Source organism: Oryzias latipes, chromosome 11 (genome assembly GCF_053564925.1).
Source record: "Oryzias latipes strain Hd-rR chromosome 11, Olatipes_Hd-rR_3.1".
In the NCBI taxonomy this organism is placed as follows: domain Eukaryota; kingdom Metazoa; phylum Chordata; class Actinopteri; order Beloniformes; family Adrianichthyidae; genus Oryzias; species Oryzias latipes.
Window position 1 is genome coordinate 2,241,137 of NC_136247.1, and position 21,596 is coordinate 2,262,732.

General features: G+C 42.0%; 1 long non-coding RNA gene and 17 other non-coding genes across 19 annotated transcripts; 10 read left to right on the forward strand and 8 right to left on the reverse strand.

Annotated features, from left to right (window-relative positions):
* Positions 1-858: 858 nt before the first annotated feature.
* Positions 859-930, reverse strand: trnad-guc (transfer RNA aspartic acid (anticodon GUC)). Its single transcript has one exon. It is a non-coding gene; the product is annotated as a tRNA-Asp (tRNA).
* A 207-nt stretch (positions 931-1,137) lies between these two features.
* Positions 1,138-1,211, forward strand: trnan-guu (transfer RNA asparagine (anticodon GUU)). The gene has a single exon. It is a non-coding gene; the product is annotated as a tRNA-Asn (tRNA).
* Positions 1,212-2,932: 1,721 nt separating this feature from the next.
* trnan-guu (transfer RNA asparagine (anticodon GUU)) lies at positions 2,933-3,006 on the forward strand. Its single transcript has one exon. It is a non-coding gene; the product is annotated as a tRNA-Asn (tRNA).
* Positions 3,007-4,448: 1,442 nt separating this feature from the next.
* On the reverse strand, positions 4,449-4,520 carry trnad-guc (transfer RNA aspartic acid (anticodon GUC)). The gene has a single exon. It is a non-coding gene; the product is annotated as a tRNA-Asp (tRNA).
* A 207-nt stretch (positions 4,521-4,727) lies between these two features.
* trnan-guu (transfer RNA asparagine (anticodon GUU)) lies at positions 4,728-4,801 on the forward strand. Its single transcript has one exon. It is a non-coding gene; the product is annotated as a tRNA-Asn (tRNA).
* A 1,442-nt stretch (positions 4,802-6,243) lies between these two features.
* trnad-guc (transfer RNA aspartic acid (anticodon GUC)) lies at positions 6,244-6,315 on the reverse strand. The gene has a single exon. It is a non-coding gene; the product is annotated as a tRNA-Asp (tRNA).
* A 207-nt stretch (positions 6,316-6,522) lies between these two features.
* On the forward strand, positions 6,523-6,596 carry trnan-guu (transfer RNA asparagine (anticodon GUU)). The gene has a single exon. It is a non-coding gene; the product is annotated as a tRNA-Asn (tRNA).
* Positions 6,597-8,038: 1,442 nt separating this feature from the next.
* trnad-guc (transfer RNA aspartic acid (anticodon GUC)) lies at positions 8,039-8,110 on the reverse strand. Its single transcript has one exon. It is a non-coding gene; the product is annotated as a tRNA-Asp (tRNA).
* Positions 8,111-8,317: 207 nt separating this feature from the next.
* On the forward strand, positions 8,318-8,391 carry trnan-guu (transfer RNA asparagine (anticodon GUU)). The gene has a single exon. It is a non-coding gene; the product is annotated as a tRNA-Asn (tRNA).
* Positions 8,392-9,833: 1,442 nt separating this feature from the next.
* trnad-guc (transfer RNA aspartic acid (anticodon GUC)) lies at positions 9,834-9,905 on the reverse strand. Its single transcript has one exon. It is a non-coding gene; the product is annotated as a tRNA-Asp (tRNA).
* Positions 9,906-10,112: 207 nt separating this feature from the next.
* Positions 10,113-10,186, forward strand: trnan-guu (transfer RNA asparagine (anticodon GUU)). Its single transcript has one exon. It is a non-coding gene; the product is annotated as a tRNA-Asn (tRNA).
* Positions 10,187-11,628: 1,442 nt separating this feature from the next.
* On the reverse strand, positions 11,629-11,700 carry trnad-guc (transfer RNA aspartic acid (anticodon GUC)). The gene has a single exon. It is a non-coding gene; the product is annotated as a tRNA-Asp (tRNA).
* A 204-nt stretch (positions 11,701-11,904) lies between these two features.
* trnan-guu (transfer RNA asparagine (anticodon GUU)) lies at positions 11,905-11,978 on the forward strand. The gene has a single exon. It is a non-coding gene; the product is annotated as a tRNA-Asn (tRNA).
* A 1,603-nt stretch (positions 11,979-13,581) lies between these two features.
* On the forward strand, positions 13,582-16,676 carry LOC144995529 (uncharacterized). 2 transcript variants are annotated; one of them, XR_013659092.1, is made up of 7 exons: positions 13,582-13,716; positions 14,205-14,316; positions 14,388-14,471; positions 14,557-14,622; positions 14,810-15,361; positions 15,438-15,527; positions 15,632-16,676. It is a non-coding gene; the product is annotated as an uncharacterized LOC144995529 (long non-coding RNA). The 2 variants fall into 2 exon arrangements; XR_013659091.1 differs by lacking the exon at positions 13,582-13,716 and having other exon boundaries at positions 13,978-14,316.
* A 405-nt stretch (positions 16,677-17,081) lies between these two features.
* On the forward strand, positions 17,082-17,155 carry trnan-guu (transfer RNA asparagine (anticodon GUU)). The gene has a single exon. It is a non-coding gene; the product is annotated as a tRNA-Asn (tRNA).
* A 1,442-nt stretch (positions 17,156-18,597) lies between these two features.
* Positions 18,598-18,669, reverse strand: trnad-guc (transfer RNA aspartic acid (anticodon GUC)). Its single transcript has one exon. It is a non-coding gene; the product is annotated as a tRNA-Asp (tRNA).
* Positions 18,670-18,876: 207 nt separating this feature from the next.
* trnan-guu (transfer RNA asparagine (anticodon GUU)) lies at positions 18,877-18,950 on the forward strand. Its single transcript has one exon. It is a non-coding gene; the product is annotated as a tRNA-Asn (tRNA).
* Positions 18,951-20,392: 1,442 nt separating this feature from the next.
* trnad-guc (transfer RNA aspartic acid (anticodon GUC)) lies at positions 20,393-20,464 on the reverse strand. Its single transcript has one exon. It is a non-coding gene; the product is annotated as a tRNA-Asp (tRNA).
* Between the last annotated feature and the right edge of the window lie 1,132 nt (positions 20,465-21,596).

Sequence of the window (21,596 nt, forward strand, 5' to 3'; positions counted from 1 at the left end):
CAGCAGTCATGCTTATGCTCAGCTGTCCTCAACAATGTAACAGTGCATTATATTTACTGTCAAGCAACATCACCAACAAACTTGGTTGATGTCAAGTCATTCAGACAAAACGGACCTGTTTCTCTTTGGAGACTGTTGTCGGATGTGCTGGAAATGACGGAAAGACTGATCAATCCTTTCTGATTGCCTTTATCAGAAAACTCTTTCTGAGGTTCTGTGTGGTTTGTTTTGTATTTGTTTATAAGAACTTCAATTATATGGAATTTTCAGTTTTAAAGTGAATGGAAAAGGACAAGATGGGATTTCCTGGCGGTGAGAATTGATCTCATCACCAAGGAAACAACTTCTTAGGTCTTTGTCAGACAAGTTACAAATTGTATTTGTCCTTATTCCGGGAGGATTAAGGGCTACCTGGCTGTCATTGGATGCTATTGAAAGAGGTGTCAAGTCATTGCATTAGAACAATCGGTCTGACGACTTAGCTGTAATGCACAGTGGGCATCTTGTTGAACTTACCAAAACCTAACCTTAATTGTGAGAAAACAATGTCATGTCCTTCTTTGAAAGCTGTCTTTGAAAAGAAGCAGAAATGTGACAAGTGCCATATAGGACAGAAGCACTAAAGCTTTAGATGTGGACAAATGTTGTGAAACAGACAGTGCATTTAGAATAAATATTTGAGTCACAAAGAATTGTGGGGTTCATGAATTACCTGTTGATTCTTGCAAAGAAGGCGGCCATTTTTGTGACACCACAGTGAGTGTGTAGGAGTTGATAGAAGTTTCACCAGCAAATAGGGGTTGGTGCAAGATAATGTGTTTTCTAGGAGCCAGTTGAAGGCTGAACTAGAAAAGGGCTCTCCCCGTCAGGGAATCGAACCCTGGTCTTCCGCGTGACAGGCGGAGATACTGTCCACTATACTAACGAGGAACTGACACACTTGAACAAACATGTCGAAGATGGGTCACAGACGAGCTGGGATGCACACTTTGTTTCCTCAATGGATGAAGTGGCATGAAAAACCAATTCAAATGCAATCTCTCACAAACAGACTTTTTAGTCCATTTCAAATAAGAAATGACATGTCATCATTTACCAACAAGCACTATAATCAGAATGGTATTTTCCACACATGTTGTCTCTGTGGCGCAATAGGCTAGCGCGTTCGGCTGTTAACCAAAAGGTTGGTGGTTCAAGCCCACCCAGAGGCGTTGATTACTCCTGTCCTTCCTTCAATGCTAGTCTCATGTTTACTTCTATCTGGTTAGCTAATTTACTCAGTACTTTCATCCCTCAGCTCATGTAACTTTCTTAACTTCATATTCAAATCCAAATATTTCCCCAGACTCATGAAAATGCAAGAGTGGACACAAAGAGTGGGTGGGACAAGTGCTTTGGAACTTCAAAAGTACACAAAGCACAGGCCTCTTCTGTGCTGCTGCAACACACAGCCTGTTAATTTGGATGGACGCTCAAGCTTTCCCTAGGGCTGTAGGCTGAAGAACGTCCTGGCGCTGCCAACAGACATAGTTCCACTACATTGCAACTACTGAGTATCTTGGTTACTCTACAAGCAAAACACCTCAGTAGACGCCCTGCTTGACAATTCAGTTCAAAAAGAAAGGGCCTTTTTCTCAATTCAATCTTTGCCTTCTGAGCAAGCAAGCACTTGTTAGTTTCACACTTTCCAAAGCTGGTCCTGGAAGATGTCAGGATGGACGAGGAGTCCGACGCACTGCGCTATAGTTGCAGTCTCGTACTGGCACGTGTTTGAATGCAACTTCTGACATTCAGCCAGCAGTCATGCTTATGCTCAGCTGTCCTCAACAATGTAACAGTGCATTATATTTACTGTCAAGCAACATCACCAACAAACTTGGTTGATGTCAAGTCATTCAGACAAAACGGACCTGTTTCTCTTTGGAGACTGTTGTCGGATGTGCTGGAAATGACGGAAAGACTGATCAATCCTTTCTGATTGCCTTTATCAGAAAACTCTTTCTGAGGTTCTGTGTGGTTTGTTTTGTATTTGTTTATAAGAACTTCAATTATATGGAATTTTCAGTTTTAAAGTGAATGGAAAAGGACAAGATGGGATTTCCTGGCAGTGAGAATTGATCTCATCACCAAGGAAACAACTTCTTAGGTCTTTGTCAGACAAGTTACAAATTGTATTTGTCCTTATTCCGGGAGGATTAAGGGCTACCTGGCTGTCATTGGATGCTATTGAAAGAGGTGTCAAGTCATTGCATTAGAACAATCGGTCTGACGACTTAGCTGTAATGCACAGTGGGCATCTTGTTGAACTTACCAAAACCTAACCTTAATTGTGAGAAAACAATGTCATGTCCTTCTTTGAAAGCTGTCTTTGAAAAGAAGCAGAAATGTGACAAGTGCCATATAGGACAGAAGCACTAAAGCTTTAGATGTGGACAAATGTTGTGAAACAGACAGTGCATTTAGAATAAATATTTGAGTCACAAAGAATTGTGGGGTTCATGAATTACCTGTTGATTCTTGCAAAGAAGGCGGCCATTTTTGTGACACCACAGTGAGTGTGTAGGAGTTGATAGAGGTTTCACCAGCAAATAGGGGTTGGTGCAAGATAATGTGTTTTCTAGGAGCCAGTTGAAGGCTGAACTAGAAAAGGGCTCTCCCCGTCAGAGAATCGAACCCTGGTCTTCCGCGTGACAGGCGGAGATACTGTCCACTATACTAACGAGGAACTGACACACTTGAACAAACATGTCGAAGATGGGTCACAGACGAGCTGGGATGCACACTTTGTTTCCTCAATGGATGAAGTGGCATGAAAAACCAATTCAAATGCAATCTCTCACAAACAGACTTTTTAGTCCATTTCAAATAAGAAATGACATGTCATCATTTACCAACAAGCACTATAATCAGAATGGTATTTTCCACACATGTTGTCTCTGTGGCGCAATAGGCTAGCGCGTTCGGCTGTTAACCGAAAGGTTGGTGGTTCAAGCCCACCCAGAGGCGTTGATTACTCCTGTCCTTCCTTCAATGCTAGTCTCATGTTTACTTCTATCTGGTTAGCTAATTTACTCAGTACTTTCATCCCTCAGCTCATGTAACTTTCTTAACTTCATATTCAAATCCAAATATTTCCCCAGACTCATGAAAATGCAAGAGCGGACACAAAGAGTGGGTGGGACAAGTGCTTTGGAACTTCAAAAGTACACAAAGCACAGGCCTCTTCTGTGCTGCTGCAACACACAGCCTGTTAATTTGGATGGACGCTCAAGCTTTCCCTAGGGCTGTAGGCTGAAGAACGTCCTGGCGCTGCCAACAGACATAGTTCCACTACATTGCAACTACTGAGTATCTTGGTTACTCCACAAGCAAAACACCTCAGTAGACGCCCTGCTTGACAATTCAGTTCAAAAAGAAAGGGCCTTTTTCTCAATTCAATCTTTGCCTTCTGAGCAAGCAAGCACTTGTTAGTTTCACACTTTCCAAAGCTGGTCCTGGAAGATGTCAGGATGGACGAGGAGTCCGACGCACTGCGCTATAGTTGCAGTCTCGTACTGGCACCTGTTTGAATGCAACTTCTGACATTCAGCCAGCAGTCATGCTTATGCTCAGCTGTCCTCAACAATGTAACAGTGCATTATATTTACTGTCAAGCAACATCACCAACAAACTCTGTTGATGTCAAGTCATTCAGACAAAACGGACCTGTTTCTCTTTGGAGACTGTTGTCGGATGTGCTGGAAATGACGGAAAGACTGATCAATCCTTTCTGATTGCCTTTATCAGAAAACTCTTTCTGAGGTTCTGTGTGGTTTGTTTTGTATTTGTTTATAAGAACTTCAATTATATGGAATTTTCAGTTTTAAAGTGAATGGAAAAGGACAAGATGGGATTTCCTGGCGGTGAGAATTGATCTCATCACCAAGGAAACAACTTCTTAGGTCTTTGTCAGACAAGTTACAAATTGTATTTGTCCTTATTCCGGGAGGATTAAGGGCTACCTGGCTGTCATTGGATGCTATTGAAAGAGGTGTCAAGTCATTGCATTAGAACAATCGGTCTGACGACTTAGCTGTAATGCACAGTGGGCATCTTGTTGAACTTACCAAAACCTAACCTTAATTGTGAGAAAACAATGTCATGTCCTTCTTTGAAAGATGTCTTTGAAAAGAAGCAGAAATGTGACAAGTGCCATATAGGACAGAAGCACTAAAGCTTTAGATGTGGACAAATGTTGTGAAACAGACAGTGCATTTAGAATAAATATTTGAGTCGCAAAGAATTGTGGGGTTCATGAATTACCTGTTGATTCTTGCAAAGAAGGCGGCCATTTTTGTGACACCACAGTGAGTGTGTAGGAGTTGATAGAGGTTTCACCAGCAAATAGGGGTTGGTGCAAGATAATGTGTTTTCTAGGAGCCAGTTGAAGGCTGAACTAGAAAAGGGCTCTCCCCGTCAGGGAATCGAACCCTGGTCTTCCGCGTGACAGGCGGAGATACTGTCCACTATACTAACGAGGAACTGACACACTTGAACAAACATGTCGAAGACGGGTCACAGACGAGCTGGGATGCACACTTTGTTTCCTCAATGGATGAAGTGGCATGAAAAACCAATTCAAATGCAATCTCTCACAAACAGACTTTTTAGTCCATTTCAAATAAGAAATGACATGTCATCATTTACCAACAAGCACTATAATCAGAATGGTATTTTCCACACATGTTGTCTCTGTGGCGCAATAGGCTAGCGCGTTCGGCTGTTAACCGAAAGGTTGGTGGTTCAAGCCCACCCAGAGGCGTTGTTTACTCCTGTCCTTCCTTCAATGCTAGTCTCATGTTTACTTCTATCTGGTTAGCTAATTTACTCAGTACTTTCATCCCTCAGCTCATGTGACTTTCTTAACTTCATATTCAAATCCAAATATTTCCCCAGACTCATGAAAATGCAAGAGTGGACACAAAGAGTGGGTGGGACAAGTGCTTTGGAGCTTCAAAAGTACACAAAGCACAGGCCTCTTCTGTGCTGCTGCAACACACAGCCTGTTAATTTGGATGGACGCTCAAGCTTTCCCTAGGGCTGTAGGCTGAAGAACGTCCTGGCACTGCCAACAGACATAGTTCCACTACATTGCAACTACTGAGTATCTTGGTTACTCCACAAGCAAAACACCTCAGTAGACGCCCTGCTTGACAATTCAGTTCAAAAAGAAAGGGCCTTTTTCTCAATTCAATCTTTGCCTTCTGAGCAAGCAAGCACTTGTTGGTTTCACACTTTCCAAAGCTGGTCCTGGAAGACGTCAGGATGGACGAGGTGTCCGACGCACTGCGCTATAGTTGCAGTCTCGTACTGGCACGTGTTTGAATGCAACTTCTGACATTCAGCCAGCAGTCATGCTTATGCTCAGCTGTCCTCAACAATGTAACAGTGCATTATATTTACTGTCAAGCAACATCACCAACAAACTTGGTTGATGTCAAGTCATTCAGACAAAACGGACCTGTTTCTCTTTGGAGACTGTTGTCGGATGTGCTGGAAATGACGGAAAGACTGATCAATCCTTTCTGATTGCCTTTATCAGAAAACTCTTTCTGAGGTTCTGTGTGGTTTGTTTTGTATTTGTTTATAAGAACTTCAATTACATGGAATTTTCAGTTTTAAAGTGAATGGAAAAATACAAGATGGGATTTCCTGGCGGTGAGAATTGATCTCATCACCAAGGAAACAACTTCTTAGGTCTTTGTCAGACAAGTTACAAATTGTATTTGTCCTTATTCCGGGAGGATTAAGGGCTACCTGGCTGTCATTGGATGCTATTGAAAGAAGTGTCAAGTCATTGCATTAGAACAATCGGTCTGACGACTTAGCTGTAATGCACAATGGGCATCTTGATGAACTTACCAAAACCTAACCTTAATTGTGAGAAAACAATGTCATGTCCTTCTTTGAAAGATGTCTTTGAAAAGAAGCAGAAATGTGACAAGTGCCATATAGGACAGAAGCACTAAAGCTTTAGATGTGGACAAATGTTGTGAAACAGACAGTGCATTTAGAATAAATATTTGAGTCGCAAAGAATTGTGGGGTTCATGAATTACCTGTTGATTCTTGCAAAGAAGGCGGCCATTTTTGTGACACCACAGTGAGTGTGTAGGAGTTGATAGAGGTTTCACCAGCAAATAGGGGTTGGTGCAAGATAATGTGTTTTCTAGGAGCCAGTTGAAGGCTGAACTAGAAAAGGGCTCTCCCCGTCAGGGAATCGAACCCTGGTCTTCCGCGTGACAGGCGGAGATACTGTCCACTATACTAACGAGGAACTGACACACTTGAACAAACATGTCGAAGATGGGTCACAGACGAGCTGGGATGCACACTTTGTTTCCTCAATGGATGAAGTGGCATGAAAAACCAATTCAAATGCAATCTCTCACAAACAGACTTTTTAGTCCATTTCAAATAAGAAATGACATGTCATCATTTACCAACAAGCACTATAATCAGAATGGTATTTTCCACACATGTTGTCTCTGTGGCGCAATAGGCTAGCGCGTTCGGCTGTTAACCAAAAGGTTGGTGGTTCAAGCCCACCCAGAGGCGTTGATTACTCCTGTCCTTCCTTCAATGCTAGTCTCATGTTTACTTCTATCTGGTTAGCTAATTTACTCAGTACTTTCATCCCTCAGCTCATGTAACTTTCTTAACTTCATATTCAAATCCAAATATTTCCCCAGACTCATGAAAATGCAAGAGTGGACACAAAGAGTGGGTGGGACAAGTGCTTTGGAACTTCAAAAGTACACAAAGCACAGGCCTCTTCTGTGCTGCTGCAACACACAGCCTGTTAATTTGGATGGACGCTCAAGCTTTCCCTAGGGCTGTAGGCTGAAGAACGTCCTGGCGCTGCCAACAGACATAGTTCCACTACATTGCAACTGCTGAGTATCTTGGTTACTCCACAAGCAAAACACCTCAGTAGACGCCCTGCTTGACAATTCAGTTCAAAAAGAAAGGGCCTTTTTCTCAATTCAATCTTTGCCTTCTGAGCAAGCAAGCACTTGTTAGTTTCACACTTTCCAAAGCTGGTCCTGGAAGATGTCAGGATGGACGAGGAGTCCGACGCACTGCGCTATAGTTGCAGTCTCGTACTGGCACGTGTTTGAATGCAACTTCTGACATTCAGCCAGCAGTCATGCTTATGCTCAGCTGTCCTCAACAATGTAACAGTGCATTATATTTACTGTCAAGCAACATCACCAACAAACTTGGTTGATGTCAAGTCATTCAGACAAAACGGACCTGTTTCTCTTTGGAGACTGTTGTCGGATGTGCTGGAAATGACGGAAAGACTGATCAATCCTTTCTGATTGCCTTTATCAGAAAACTCTTTCTGAGGTTCTGTGTGGTTTGTTTTGTATTTGTTTATAAGAACTTCAATTATATGGAATTTTCAGTTTTAAAGTGAATGGAAAAGGACAAGATGGGATTTCCTGGCGGTGAGAATTGATCTCATCACCAAGGAAACAACTTCTTAGGTCTTTGTCAGACAAGTTACAAATTGTATTTGTCCTTATTCCGGGAGGATTAAGGGCTACCTGGCTGTCATTGGATGCTATTGAAAGAGGTGTCAAGTCATTGCATTAGAACAATCGGTCTGACGACTTAGCTGTAATGCACAGTGGGCATCTTGTTGAACTTACCAAAACCTAACCTTAATTGTGAGAAAACAATGTCATGTCCTTCTTTGAAAGCTGTCTTTGAAAAGAAGCAGAAATGTGACAAGTGCCATATAGGACAGAAGCACTAAAGCTTTAGATGTGGACAAATGTTGTGAAACAGACAGTGCATTTAGAATAAATATTTGAGTCGCAAAGAATTGTGGGGTTCATGAATTACCTGTTGATTCTTGCAAAGAAGGCGGCCATTTTTGTGACACCACAGTGAGTGTGTAGGAGTTGATAGAGGTTTCACCAGCAAATAGGGGTTGGTGCAAGATAATGTGTTTTCTAGGAGCCAGTTGAAGGCTGAACTAGAAAAGGGCTCTCCCCGTCAGGGAATCGAACCCTGGTCTTCCGCGTGACAGGCGGAGATACTGTCCACTATACTAACGAGGAACTGACACACTTGAACAAACATGTCGAAGACGGGTCACAGACGAGCTGGGATGCACACTTTGTTTCCTCAATGGATGAAGTGGCATGAAAAACCAATTCAAATGCAATCTCTCACAAACAGACTTTTTAGTCCATTTCAAATAAGAAATGACATGTCATCATTTACCAACAAGCACTATAATCAGAATGGTATTTTCCACACATGTTGTCTCTGTGGCGCAATAGGCTAGCGCGTTCGGCTGTTAACCGAAAGGTTGGTGGTTCGAGCCCACCCAGAGGCGTTGTTTACTCCTGTCCTTCCTTCAATGCTAGTCTCATGTTTACTTCTATCTGGTTAGCTAATTTACTCAGTACTTTCATCCCTCAGCTCATGTGACTTTCTTAACTTCATATTCAAATCCAAATATTTCCCCAGACTCATGAAAATGCAAGAGTGGACACAAAGAGTGGGTGGGACAAGTGCTTTGGAGCTTCAAAAGTACACAAAGCACAGGCCTCTTCTGTGCTGCTGCAACACACAGCCTGTTAATTTGGATGGACGCTCAAGCTTTCCCTAGGGCTGTAGGCTGAAGAACGTCCTGGCACTGCCAACAGACATAGTTCCACTACATTGCAACTACTGAGTATCTTGGTTACTCCACAAGCAAAACACCTCAGTAGACGCCCTGCTTGACAATTCAGTTCAAAAAGAAAGGGCCTTTTTCTCAATTCAATCTTTGCCTTCTGAGCAAGCAAGCACTTGTTGGTTTCACACTTTCCAAAGCTGGTCCTGGAAGACGTCAGGATGGACGAGGAGTCCGACGCACTGCGCTATAGTTGCAGTCTCGTACTGGCACGTGTTTGAATGCAACTTCTGACATTCAGCCAGCAGTCATGCTTATGCTCAGCTGTCCTCAACAATGTAACAGTGCATTATATTTACTGTCAAGCAACATCACCAACAAACTTGGTTGATGTCAAGTCATTCAGACAAAACTGACCTGTTTCTCTTTGGAGACTGTTGTCGGATGTGCTGGAAATGACGGAAAGACTGATCAATCCTTTCTGATTGCCTTTATCAGAAAACTCTTTCTGAGGTTCTGTGTGGTTTGTTTTGTATTTGTTTATAAGAACTTCAATTACATGGAATTTTCAGTTTTAAAGTGAATGGAAAAGGACAAGATGGGATTTCCTGGCGGTGAGAATTGATCTCATCACCAAGGAAACAACTTCTTAGGTCTTTGTCAGACAAGTTACAAATTGTATTTGTCCTTATTCCGGGAGGATTAAGGGCTACCTGGCTGTCATTGGATGCTATTGAAAGAAGTGTCAAGTCATTGCATTAGAACAATCGGTCTGACGACTTAGCTGTAATGCACAGTGGGCATCTTGATGAACTTACCAAAACCTAACCTTAATTGTGAGAAAACAATGTCATGTCCTTCTTTGAAAGCTGTCTTTGAAAAGAAGCAGAAATGTGACAAGTGCCATATAGGACAGAAGCACTAAAGCTTTAGATGTGGACAAATGTTGTGAAACAGACAGTGCATTTAGAATAAATATTTGAGTCGCAAAGAATTGTGGGGTTCATGAATTACCTGTTGATTCTTGCAAAGAAGGCGGCCATTTTTGTGACACCACAGTGAGTGTGTAGGAGTTGATAGAGGTTTCACCAGCAAATAGGGGTTGGTGCAAGATAATGTGTTTTCTAGGAGCCAGTTGAAGGCTGAACTAGAAAAGGGCTCTCCCCGTCAGGGAATCGAACCCTGGTCTTCCGCGTGACAGGCGGAGATACTGTCCACTATACTAACGAGGAACTGACACACTTGAAAAAACATGTCGAAGATGGGTCACAGACGAGCTGGGATGCACACTTTGTTTCCTCAATGGATGAAGTGGCATGAAAAACCAATTCAAATGCAATCTCTCACAAACAGACTTTTTAGTCCATTTCAAATAAGAAATGACATGTCATCATTTACCAACAAGCACTATAATCAGAATGGTATTTTCCACACATGTTGTCTCTGTGGCGCAATAGGCTAGCGCGTTCGGCTGTTAACCAAAAGGTTGGTGGTTCAAGCCCACCCAGAGGCGTTGATTACTCCTGTCCTTCCTTCAATGCTAGTCTCATGTTTACTTCTATCTGGTTAGCTAATTTACTCAGTACTTTCATCCCTCAGCTCATGTAACTTTCTTAACTTCATATTCAAATCCAAATATTTCCCCAGACTCATGAAAATGCAAGAGTGGACACAAAGAGTGGGTGGGACAAGTGCTTTGGAACTTCAAAAGTACACAAAGCACAGGCCTCTTCTGTGCTGCTGCAACACACAGCCTGTTAATTTGGATGGACGCTCAAGCTTTCCCTAGGGCTGTAGGCTGAAGAACGTCCTGGCGCTGCCAACAGACATAGTTCCACTACATTGCAACTGCTGAGTATCTTGGTTACTCCACAAGCAAAACACCTCAGTAGACGCCCTGCTTGAAAATTCAGTTCAAAAAGAAAGGGCCTTTTTCTCAATTCAATCTTTGCCTTCTGAGCAAGCAAGCACTTGTTGGTTTCACACTTTCCAAAGCTGGTCCTGGAAGACGTCAGGATGGACGAGGAGTCCGACGCACTGCGCTATAGTTGCAGTCTCGTACTGGCACGTGTTTGAATGCAACTTCTGACATTCAGCCAGCAGTCATGCTTATGCTCAGCTGTCCTCAACAATGTAACAGTGCATTATATTTACTGTCAAGCAACATCACCAACAAACTTGGTTGATGTCAAGTCATTCAGACAAAACGGACCTGTTTCTCTTTGGAGACTGTTGTCGGATGTGCTGGAAATGACGGAAAGACTGATCAATCCTTTCTGATTGCCTTTATCAGAAAACTCTTTCTGAGGTTCTGTGTGGTTTGTTTTGTATTTGTTTATAAGAACTTCAATTATATGGAATTTTCAGTTTTAAAGTGAATGGAAAAGGACAAGATGGGATTTCCTGGCGGTGAGAATTGATCTCATCACCAAGGAAACAACTTCTTAGGTCTTTGTCAGACAAGTTACAAATTGTATTTGTCCTTATTCCGGGAGGATTAAGGGCTACCTGGCTGTCATTGGATGCTATTGAAAGAGGTGTCAAGTCATTGCATTAGAACAATCGGTCTGACGACTTAGCTGTAATGCACAGTGGGCATCTTGTTGAACTTACCAAAACCTAACCTTAATTGTGAGAAAACAATGTCATGTCCTTCTTTGAAAGCTGTCTTTGAAAAGAAGCAGAAATGTGACAAGTGCCATATAGGACAGAAGCACTAAAGCTTTAGATGTGGACAAATGTTGTGAAACAGACAGTGCATTTAGAATAAATATTTGAGTCACAAAGAATTGTGGGGTTCATGAATTACCTGTTGATTCTTGCAAAGAAGGCGGCCATTTTTGTGACACCACAGTGAGTGTGTAGGAGTTGATAGAGGTTTCACCAGCAAATAGGGGTTGGTGCAAGATAATGTGTTTTCTAGGAGCCAGTTGAAGGCTGAACTAGAAAAGGGCTCTCCCCGTCAGGGAATCGAACCCTGGTCTTCCGCGTGACAGGCGGAGATACTGTCCACTATACTAACGAGGAACTGACACACTTGAACAAACATGTCGAAGATGGGTCACAGACGAGCTGGGATGCACACTTTGTTTCCTCAATGGATGAAGTGGCATGAAAAACCAATTCAAATGCAATCTCTCACAAACAGACTTTTTAGTCCATTTCAAATAAGAAATGACATATCATTTACCAACAAGCACTATAATCAGAATGGTATTTTCCACACATGTTGTCTCTGTGGCGCAATAGGCTAGCGCGTTCGGCTGTTAACCAAAAGGTTGGTGGTTCAAGCCCACCCAGAGGCGTTGATTACTCCTGTCCTTCCTTCAATGCTAGTCTCATGTTTACTTCTATCTGGTTAGCTAATTTACTCAGTACTTTCATCCCTCAGCTCATGTAACTTTCTTAACTTAATATTCAAATCCAAATATTTCCCCAGACTCATGAAAATGCAAGAGTGGACACAAAGAGTGGGTGGGACAAGTGCTTTGGAACTTCAAAAGTACACAAAGCACAGGCCTCTTCTGTGCTGCTGCAACACACAGCCTGTTAATTTGGATGGACGCTCAAGCTTTCCCTAGGGCTGTAGGCTGAAGAACGTCCTGGCGCTGCCAACAGACATAGTTCCACTACATTGCAACTACTGAGTATCTTGGTTACTCCACAAGCAAAACACCTCAGTAGACGCCCTGCTTGACAATTCAGTTCAAAAAGAAAGGGCCTTTTTCTCAATTCAATCTTTGCCTTCTGAGCAAGCAAGCACTTGTTAGTTTCACACTTTCCAAAGCTGGTCCTGGAAGATGTCAGGATGGACGAGGAGTCCGACGCACTGCGCTATAGTTGCAGTCTCGTACTGGCACGTGTTTGAATGCAACTTCTGACATTCAGCCAGCAGTCATGCTTATGCTCAGCTGTCCTCAACAATGTAACAGTGCATTATATTTACTGTCAAGCAACATCACCAACAAACTTGGTTGATGTCAAGTCATTCAGACAAAACGGACCTGTTTCTCTTTGGAGACTGTTGTCGGATGTGCTGGAAATGACGGAAAGACTGATCAATCCTTTCTGATTGCCTTTATCAGAAAACTCTTTCTGAGGTTCTGTGTGGTTTGTTTTGTATTTGTTTATAAGAACTTCAATTATATGGAATTTTCAGTTTTAAAGTGAAAGGAAAAGGACAAGATGGGATTTCCTGGCGGTGAGAATTGATCTCATCACCAAGGAAACAACTTCTTAGGTCTTTGTCAGACAAGTTACAAATTGTATTTGTCCTTATTCCGGGAGGATTAAGGGCTACCTGGCTGTCATTGGATGCTATTGAAAGAGGTGTCAAGTCATTGCATTAGAACAATCGGTCTGACGACTTAGCTGTAATGCACAGTGGGCATCTTGTTGAACTTACCAAAACCTAACCTTAATTGTGAGAAAACAATGTCATGTCCTTCTTTGAAAGCTGTCTTTGAAAAGAAGCAGAAATGTGACAAGTGCCATATAGGACAGAAGCACTAAAGCTTTAGATGTGGACAAATGTTGTGAAACAGACAGTGCATTTAGAATAAATATTTGAGTCACAAAGAATTGTGGGGTTCATGAATTACCTGTTGATTCTTGCAAAGAAGGCGGCCATTTTTGTGACACCACAGTGAGTGTGTAGGAGTTGATAGAGGTTTCACCAGCAAATAGGGGTTGGTGCAAGATAATGTGTTTTCTAGGAGCCAGTTGAAGGCTGAACTAGAAAAGGGCTCTCCCCGTCAGGGAATCGAACCCTGGTCTCCCGCGCGGGAGCCGAAAATGGTTAAGCTTAACTCTCTTAACTTTTCTCATTCATTCTCTATGGTAGTTCTTAACACTACGGATGTAATTTACTTTTTCACCACTAGCGGGATTTTGGGGGCGCTGTTTCCACATCGCCTTAGTAGTAAGGATTTTACAGGAAGAGCCTTCAGGAAGAGAAAACAACAACAATCCTGCGGCCAGATTTGATCCGATCGCTGTTAAAACACAAGAGCACAACAAGTTAAAGTCAAGTTAAAGTCTGATGTAAGTAAAAAAAAATGTACAAGACAAAGTATCTAATCTGAAGACATTTCTCTTTCCGTCATTGTTGAACATGAAACTCCAGCGGTGAGGATAACAGCTGGATGAGAAGAATGTCTAACTAGAAACTTTGAGCAGTTTTGTGTGTGTGTTTGTGTGTGTGTTTTCAAAGCCTTTTTTTTTTTTACCCAAGGTAGTGTGGAGGTGAACAGGGGTTACATTACATTTTCTATGCTATTTTTATAATGCACAACAGGGGTTACAGTACTTTATGATCAATTTAATGGATTATATGTATGCAGGTATATTGCATAGCAGGAATATGCAAAATTAAAGATTTGAGGAACTGTTTAGCTGAAAGATCAGTGGAGCCACCTTCAAGTAGTGAGGACAACCAGCTGGTTGGATTTGGTGTGCATTCTAAGAAGACCTGGAGGGATGTCTGGTAGAGAAGAGAAGATGGATGTGCATCATTTATCCTCAGGAAACAGTGTGTTTCAGGCAGCAAAATGTTCCTGCTCCAGCAGTACCTGAAGAAGAAAGAGGCTCAGACTCAGAGCTCTTCAGAACCTGCTCTTCCTAAACCTTCTTCTAGTCTTCCAGGTCTGTGGCAGACTAGACGTTCATGCTGACGTTAGTAAATATGGTAGAAATGATGTTTCCCATCTTTTCAGTGTCTTCTTTAGAGATGGAAGATGATGAAGAGTTGGAGAGAATGATGCTCTATGTCTCTCCATCCAAACTCCTCCCTTTACAAGGTAAAATTAAATCACACAGAAGTACACACTGAGTGTTAATTACTACTTCTGATTCCAACCTGTTTTCTTATTTCTTTTACTAAAGAGCAGGGACATGTAGTGAAGAAGATGACAGGACCAACGTGTTTAGAAACAATCCCAACCCAGCCAAGTGAGCAACACCAACATGTATCACATGTTGATTATGTTTCTGTATGGAGAATAGTAGTACTAGTAGTTGAAAAACTGATACTAGACTACATGTTAGTCTTAGATCACTCCTTTCTTTACACTCAGCACTTTTAAATGTGTCTGTTCAAATAGATGCATATTCATATGTTTACTTTATTTTCTTGCAGGTTCACTGAGTAAAGGTCTAGCTGCTGCTGCTGCTGTCGCTGGTACCTGATGGTTCTGTCGTAAACCAGGATCACCTTTTCCTTTCCTCTGTTTGCTGGTTGGCCACGTTCTGTTCTAATGCAGGTGTTTTGTGTGATTGCTTTTGTGATGCTGAAGGTATTCATTGTTCGTCGTTGAGGGTAAATTCAGAAATATTTTATTTGCACGAGTTTCTCATGAAAGTGATTGAAAGAAACCAGTCTTAAAAAGCAGAATTACAACAAAAGTACATGTCTTAACACGTCAGAGTAAAGTGGTTACACATGGATTATTACATCATAATGGTACCTTTCCTGGTCAATCAAAATATTAAAAAAGGAAAATAATTATTCATTTATTGATTTTCATACCACACCTGTTCTATTGAGCATGTTTTCTTAGATGGTTTTGAGTGTTTTGCACAATTACTAACAAAGAACTCTAAATACTTTGGGCTTTAGTGATGGATATTTCTGTTGATCTGAATCCAGACCAGCCTGAGAAGTCCAGCTGTCCTGCTGCCACACATGCAGGTGAGTGTTGAGGATCATTTGTCAGCTTTACTCTGCTGCAGCGTCCTGTCTGTTTCTGACTGTCTTTTTCCACCAGTTTCTTCTGCTCCAGTGAAGACTCCTCTGCCAGTACCACCAGAGTTCCTCGCCTTGGAACTGCCTCAAAGTGTCCAGGATAAAACCTACAGTCAGTGCATTAACTTTGACAAAAATGCAAAGTACTGTATTCATTTGGACTTTGAGATAATATTTTATTCAACAACTCATGTTATTTTTTTATTTTTCCAGCAGTCGTTGGAAGACCCTCAGCTCAGTCTGCAGCTCCTCCTCCTGCTCACTTTCAGCCAACGCCTGCTGCTCCACCACTTCCATCTTATGACCAAGATGTTAGAAGCTGGAACTGATCTCCCCAGCAGAGGATCTGGATGAAAACAGAGATGGAGGCCTTAGGACTGTGGCCCGGGTGTCCACCTGTGAGACCTGCAATGAATATGATCTGCTTGTGGCGTATCCCACCTCAGAACATCATTTACCGTAAAACCTTTGGAGACCCAGCAGCTGTGGTATAAACTCACTCAAGGAAGTGAAACTGTCACTGTGCCAGTTGTGACTCTCCCTCATGCTTAAACCAGACGAAGCTCCTCTAACTCAGACCGACGTTGAAATAATGGTGAAGGAGATTGTAGGTCTGCAGCAACAACAGCAGAAACCTGGAAAAAAGATGATACACAACTGTCTTGCTTGTGGGCAGCCTTGTTACTTTGAGGATGGATCTTCTGTTCATTTATCTGTCTGGGGATGTAAAATACCTCTACTGCTCCAAAAAGGTACACTAGATCTATGCAGCAGAAGTCCTTACCAACCCCAGAATCCCATTTGCAGACTTTGCTGTCAGTCCATTTTTTGACAGAGAGTTAAAGGCTGCATTCATGGTCACACACTGATTATGATAGAACTCCTGATTTTATCCTTCAATGTGAAAATATTTGTAATTTAGTTTGTGAAATCTATTTTGTGAATACAATTTTCTTACAGTTTTGTTCTTGAATTGTTTAGAAAAAGCAACAATATTTACTTCTACCTCAATTCATTTTACATCTTTAAATTACTTGTATTAATTTTTGCATATTTAAATCCTTCTGCCCTTTAATTGTAGATACATGGTTGAACGTTTTGTGTTAAATACTGTTTATTTATTTATTGCTTGTTGATATCTTAATAAAGCATGGTTGAAATTGAAATGACTGTTTTTAGGCACAAGGAAAGATGGAAGTAGAAAACAATAATTATGAAATGTCATTTTCAGTTTAACATTAAAACATTTATTATACCCTAACTTCTGACTGACATCACTCTAACCGGGGCTCGAACTCGGTACCAAAGGATTTCATCACCTTGGAAAGCATTCCACAAGCCACAATTTGATTGGCTGCCTGTGCTGCAGAAGCTGCAATTTGATTGGCTGTTCCGTGTTACAGGTATATACGGCTGGCCCCCGCGTGACAGGCGGAGATACTGTCCACTATACTAACGAGGAACTGACACACTTGAACAAACATGTCGAAGATGGGTCACAGACGAGCTGGGATGCACACTTTGTTTCCTCAATGGATGAAGTGGCATGAAAAACCAATTCAAATGCAATCTCTCACAAACAGACTTTTTAGTCCATTTCAAATAAGAAATGACATATCATTTACCAACAAGCACTATAATCAGAATGGTATTTTCCACACATGTTGTCTCTGTGGCGCAATAGGCTAGCGCGTTCGGCTGTTAACCAAAAGGTTGGTGGTTCAAGCCCACCCAGAGGCGTTGATTACTCCTGTCCTTCCTTCAATGCTAGTCTCATGTTTACTTCTATCTGGTTAGCTAATTTACTCAGTACTTTCATCCCTCAGCTCATGTAACTTTCTTAACTTAATATTCAAATCCAAATATTTCCCCAGACTCATGAAAATGCAAGAGTGGACACAAAGAGTGGGTGGGACAAGTGCTTTGGAACTTCAAAAGTACACAAAGCACAGGCCTCTTCTGTGCTGCTGCAACACACAGCCTGTTAATTTGGATGGACGCTCAAGCTTTCCCTAGGGCTGTAGGCTGAAGAACGTCCTGGCGCTGCCAACAGACATAGTTCCACTACATTGCAACTACTGAGTATCTTGGTTACTCCACAAGCAAAACACCTCAGTAGACGCCCTGCTTGACAATTCAGTTCAAAAAGAAAGGGCCTTTTTCTCAATTCAATCTTTGCCTTCTGAGCAAGCAAGCACTTGTTGGTTTCACACTTTCCAAAGCTGGTCCTGGAAGATGTCAGGATGGACGAGGAGTCCGACGCACTGCGCTATAGTTGCAGTCTCGTACTGGCACGTGTTTGAATGCAACTTCTGACATTCAGCCAGCAGTCATGCTTATGCTCAGCTGTCCTCAACAATGTAACAGTGCATTATATTTACTGTCAAGCAACATCACCAACAAACTTGGTTGATGTCAAGTCATTCAGACAAAACGGACCTGTTTCTCTTTGGAGACTGTTGTCGGATGTGCTGGAAATGACGGAAAGACTGATCAATCCTTTCTGATTGCCTTTATCAGAAAACTCTTTCTGAGGTTCTGTGTGGTTTGTTTTGTATTTGTTTATAAGAACTTCAATTACATGGAATTTTCAGTTTTAAAGTGAATGGAAAAGGACAAGATGGGATTTCCTGGCGGTGAGAATTGATCTCATCACCAAGGAAACAACTTCTTAGGTCTTTGTCAGACAAGTTACAAATTGTATTTGTCCTTATTCCGGGAGGATTAAGGGCTACCTGGCTGTCATTGGATGCTATTGAAAGAAGTGTCAAGTCATTGCATTAGAACAATCGGTCTGACGACTTAGCTGTAATGCACAGTGGGCATCTTGTTGAACTTACCAAAACCTAACCTTAATTGTGAGAAAACAATGTCATGTCCTTCTTTGAAAGCTGTCTTTGAAAAGAAGCAGAAATGTGACAAGTGCCATATAGGACAGAAGCACTAAAGCTTTAGATGTGGACAAATGTTGTGAAACAGACAGTGCATTTAGAATAAATATTTGAGTCGCAAAGAATTGTGGGGTTCATGAATTACCTGTTGATTCTTGCAAAGAAGGCGGCCATTTTTGTGACACCACAGTGAGTGTGTAGGAGTTGATAGAGGTTTCACCAGCAAATAGGGGTTGGTGCAAGATAATGTGTTTTCTAGGAGCCAGTTGAAGGCTGAACTGGAAAAGGGCTCTCCCCGTCAGGGAATCGAACCCTGGTCTTCCGCGTGACAGGCGGAGATACTGTCCACTATACTAACGAGGAACTGACACACTTGAACAAACATGTCGAAGATGGGTCACAGACGAGCTGGGATGCACACTTTGTTTCCTCAATGGATGAAGTGGCATGAAAAACCAATTCAAATGCAATCTCTCACAAACAGACTTTTTAGTCCATTTCAAATAAGAAATGACATGTCATCATTTACCAACAAGCACTATAATCAGAATGGTATTTTCCACACATGTTGTCTCTGTGGCGCAATAGGCTAGCGCGTTCGGCTGTTAACCAAAAGGTTGGTGGTTCAAGCCCACCCAGAGGCGTTGATTACTCCTGTCCTTCCTTCAATGCTAGTCTCATGTTTACTTCTATCTGGTTAGCTAATTTACTCAGTACTTTCATCCCTCAGCTCATGTAACTTTCTTAACTTCATATTCAAATCCAAATATTTCCCCAGACTCATGAAAATGCAAGAGTGGACACAAAGAGTGGGTGGGACAAGTGCTTTGGAACTTCAAAAGTACACAAAGCACAGGCCTCTTCTGTGCTGCTGCAACACACAGCCTGTTAATTTGGATGGACGCTCAAGCTTTCCCTAGGGCTGTAGGCTGAAGAACGTCCTGGCGCTGCCAACAGACATAGTTCCACTACATTGCAACTGCTGAGTATCTTGGTTACTCCACAAGCAAAACACCTCAGTAGACGCCCTGCTTGAAAATTCAGTTCAAAAAGAAAGGGCCTTTTTCTCAATTCAATCTTTGCCTTCTGAGCAAGCAAGCACTTGTTAGTTTCACACTTTCCAAAGCTGGTCCTGGAAGATGTCAGGATGGACGAGGAGTCCGACGCACTGCGCTATAGTTGCAGTCTCGTACTGGCACGTGTTTGAATGCAACTTCTGACATTCAGCCAGCAGTCATGCTTATGCTCAGCTGTCCTCAACAATGTAACAGTGCATTATATTTACTGTCAAGCAACATCACCAACAAACTTGGTTGATGTCAAGTCATTCAGACAAAACGGACCTGTTTCTCTTTGGACACTGTTGTCGGATGTGCTGGAAATGACGGAAAGACTGATCAATGCTTTCTGATTGCCTTTATCAGAAAACTCTTTCTGAGGTTCTGTGTGGTTTGTTTTGTATTTGTTTATAAGAACTTCAATTATATGGAATTTTCAGTTTTAAAGTGAATGGAAAAGGACAAGATGGGATTTCCTGGCGGTGAGAATTGATCTCATCACCAAGGAAACAACTTCTTAGGTCTTTGTCAGACAAGTTACAAATTGTATTTGTCCTTATTCAGGGAGGATTAAGGGCTACCTGGCTGTCATTGGATGCTATTGAAAGAAGTGTCAAGTCATTGCATTAGAACAATCGGTCTGACGACTTAGCTGTAATGCACAGTGGGCATCTTGTTGAACTTACCAAAACCTAACCTTAATTGTGAGAAAACAATGTCATGTCCTTCTTTGAAAGCTGTCTTTGAAAAGAAGCAGAAATGTGACAAGTGCCATATAGGACAGAAGCACTAAAGCTTTAGATGTGGACAAATGTTGTGAAACAGACAGTGCATTTAGAATAAATATTTGAGTCACAAAGAATTGTGGGGTTCATGAATTACCTGTTGATTCTTGCAAAGAAGGCGGCCATTTTTGTGACACCACAGTGAGTGTGTAGGAGTTGATAGAGGTTTCACCAGCAAATAGGGGTTGGTGCAAGATAATGTGTTTTCTAGGAGCCAGTTGAAGGCTGAACTAGAATAGGGCTCTCCCCGTCAGGGAATCGAACCCTGGGCTTCCGCGTGACAGGCGGAGATACTGTCCACTATACTAACGAGGAACTGACACACTTGAACAAACATGTCGAAGATGGGTCACAGACGAGCTGGGATGCACACTTTGTTTCCTCAATGGATGAAGTGGCATGAAAAACCAATTCAAATGCAATCTCTCACAAACAGACTTTTTAGTCCATTTCAAATAAGAAATGACATATCATTTACCAACAAGCACTATAATCAGAATGGTATTTTCCACACATGTTGTCTCTGAGGCGCAATAGGCTAGCGCGTTCGGCTGTTAACCAAAAGGTTGGTGGTTCAAGCCCACCCAGAGGCGTTGATTACTCCTGTCCTTCCTTCAATGCTAGTCTCATGTTTACTTCTATCTGGTTAGCTAATTTACTCAGTACTTTCATCCCTCAGCTCATGTAACTTTCTTAACTTCATATTCAAATCCAAATATTTCCCCAGACTCATGAAAATGCAAGAGTGGACACAAAGAGTGGGTGGGACAAGTGCTTTGGAACTTCAAAACTACACAAAGCACAGGCCTCTTCTGTGCTGCTGCAACACACAGCCTGTTAATTTGGATGGACGCTCAAGCTTTCCCTAGGGCTGTAGGCTGAAGAACGTCCTGGCGCTGCCAACAGACATAGTTCCACTACATTGCAACTACTGAGTATCTTGGTTACTCCACAAGCAAAACACCTCAGTAGACGCCCTGCTTGACAATTCAGTTCAAAAAGAAAGGGCCTTTTTCTCAATTCAATCTTTGCCTTCTGAGCAAGCAAGCACTTGTTGGTTTCACACTTTCCAAAGCTGGTCCTGGAAGATGTCAGGATGGACGAGGAGTCCGACGCACTGCGCTATAGTTGCAGTCTCGTACTGGCACGTGTTTGAATGCAACTTCTGACATTCAGCCAGCAGTCATGCTTATGCTCAGCTGTCCTCAACAATGTAACAGTGCATTATATTTACTGTCAAGCAACATCACCAACAAACTTGGTTGATGTCAAGTCATTCAGACAAAACGGACCTGTTTCTCTTTGGAGACTGTTGTCGGATGTGCTGGAAATGACGGAAAGACTGATCAATCCTTTCTGATTGCCTTTATCAGAAAACTCTTTCTGAGGTTCTGTGTGGTTTGTTTTGTATTTGTTTATAAGAACTTCAATTACATGGAATTTTAAG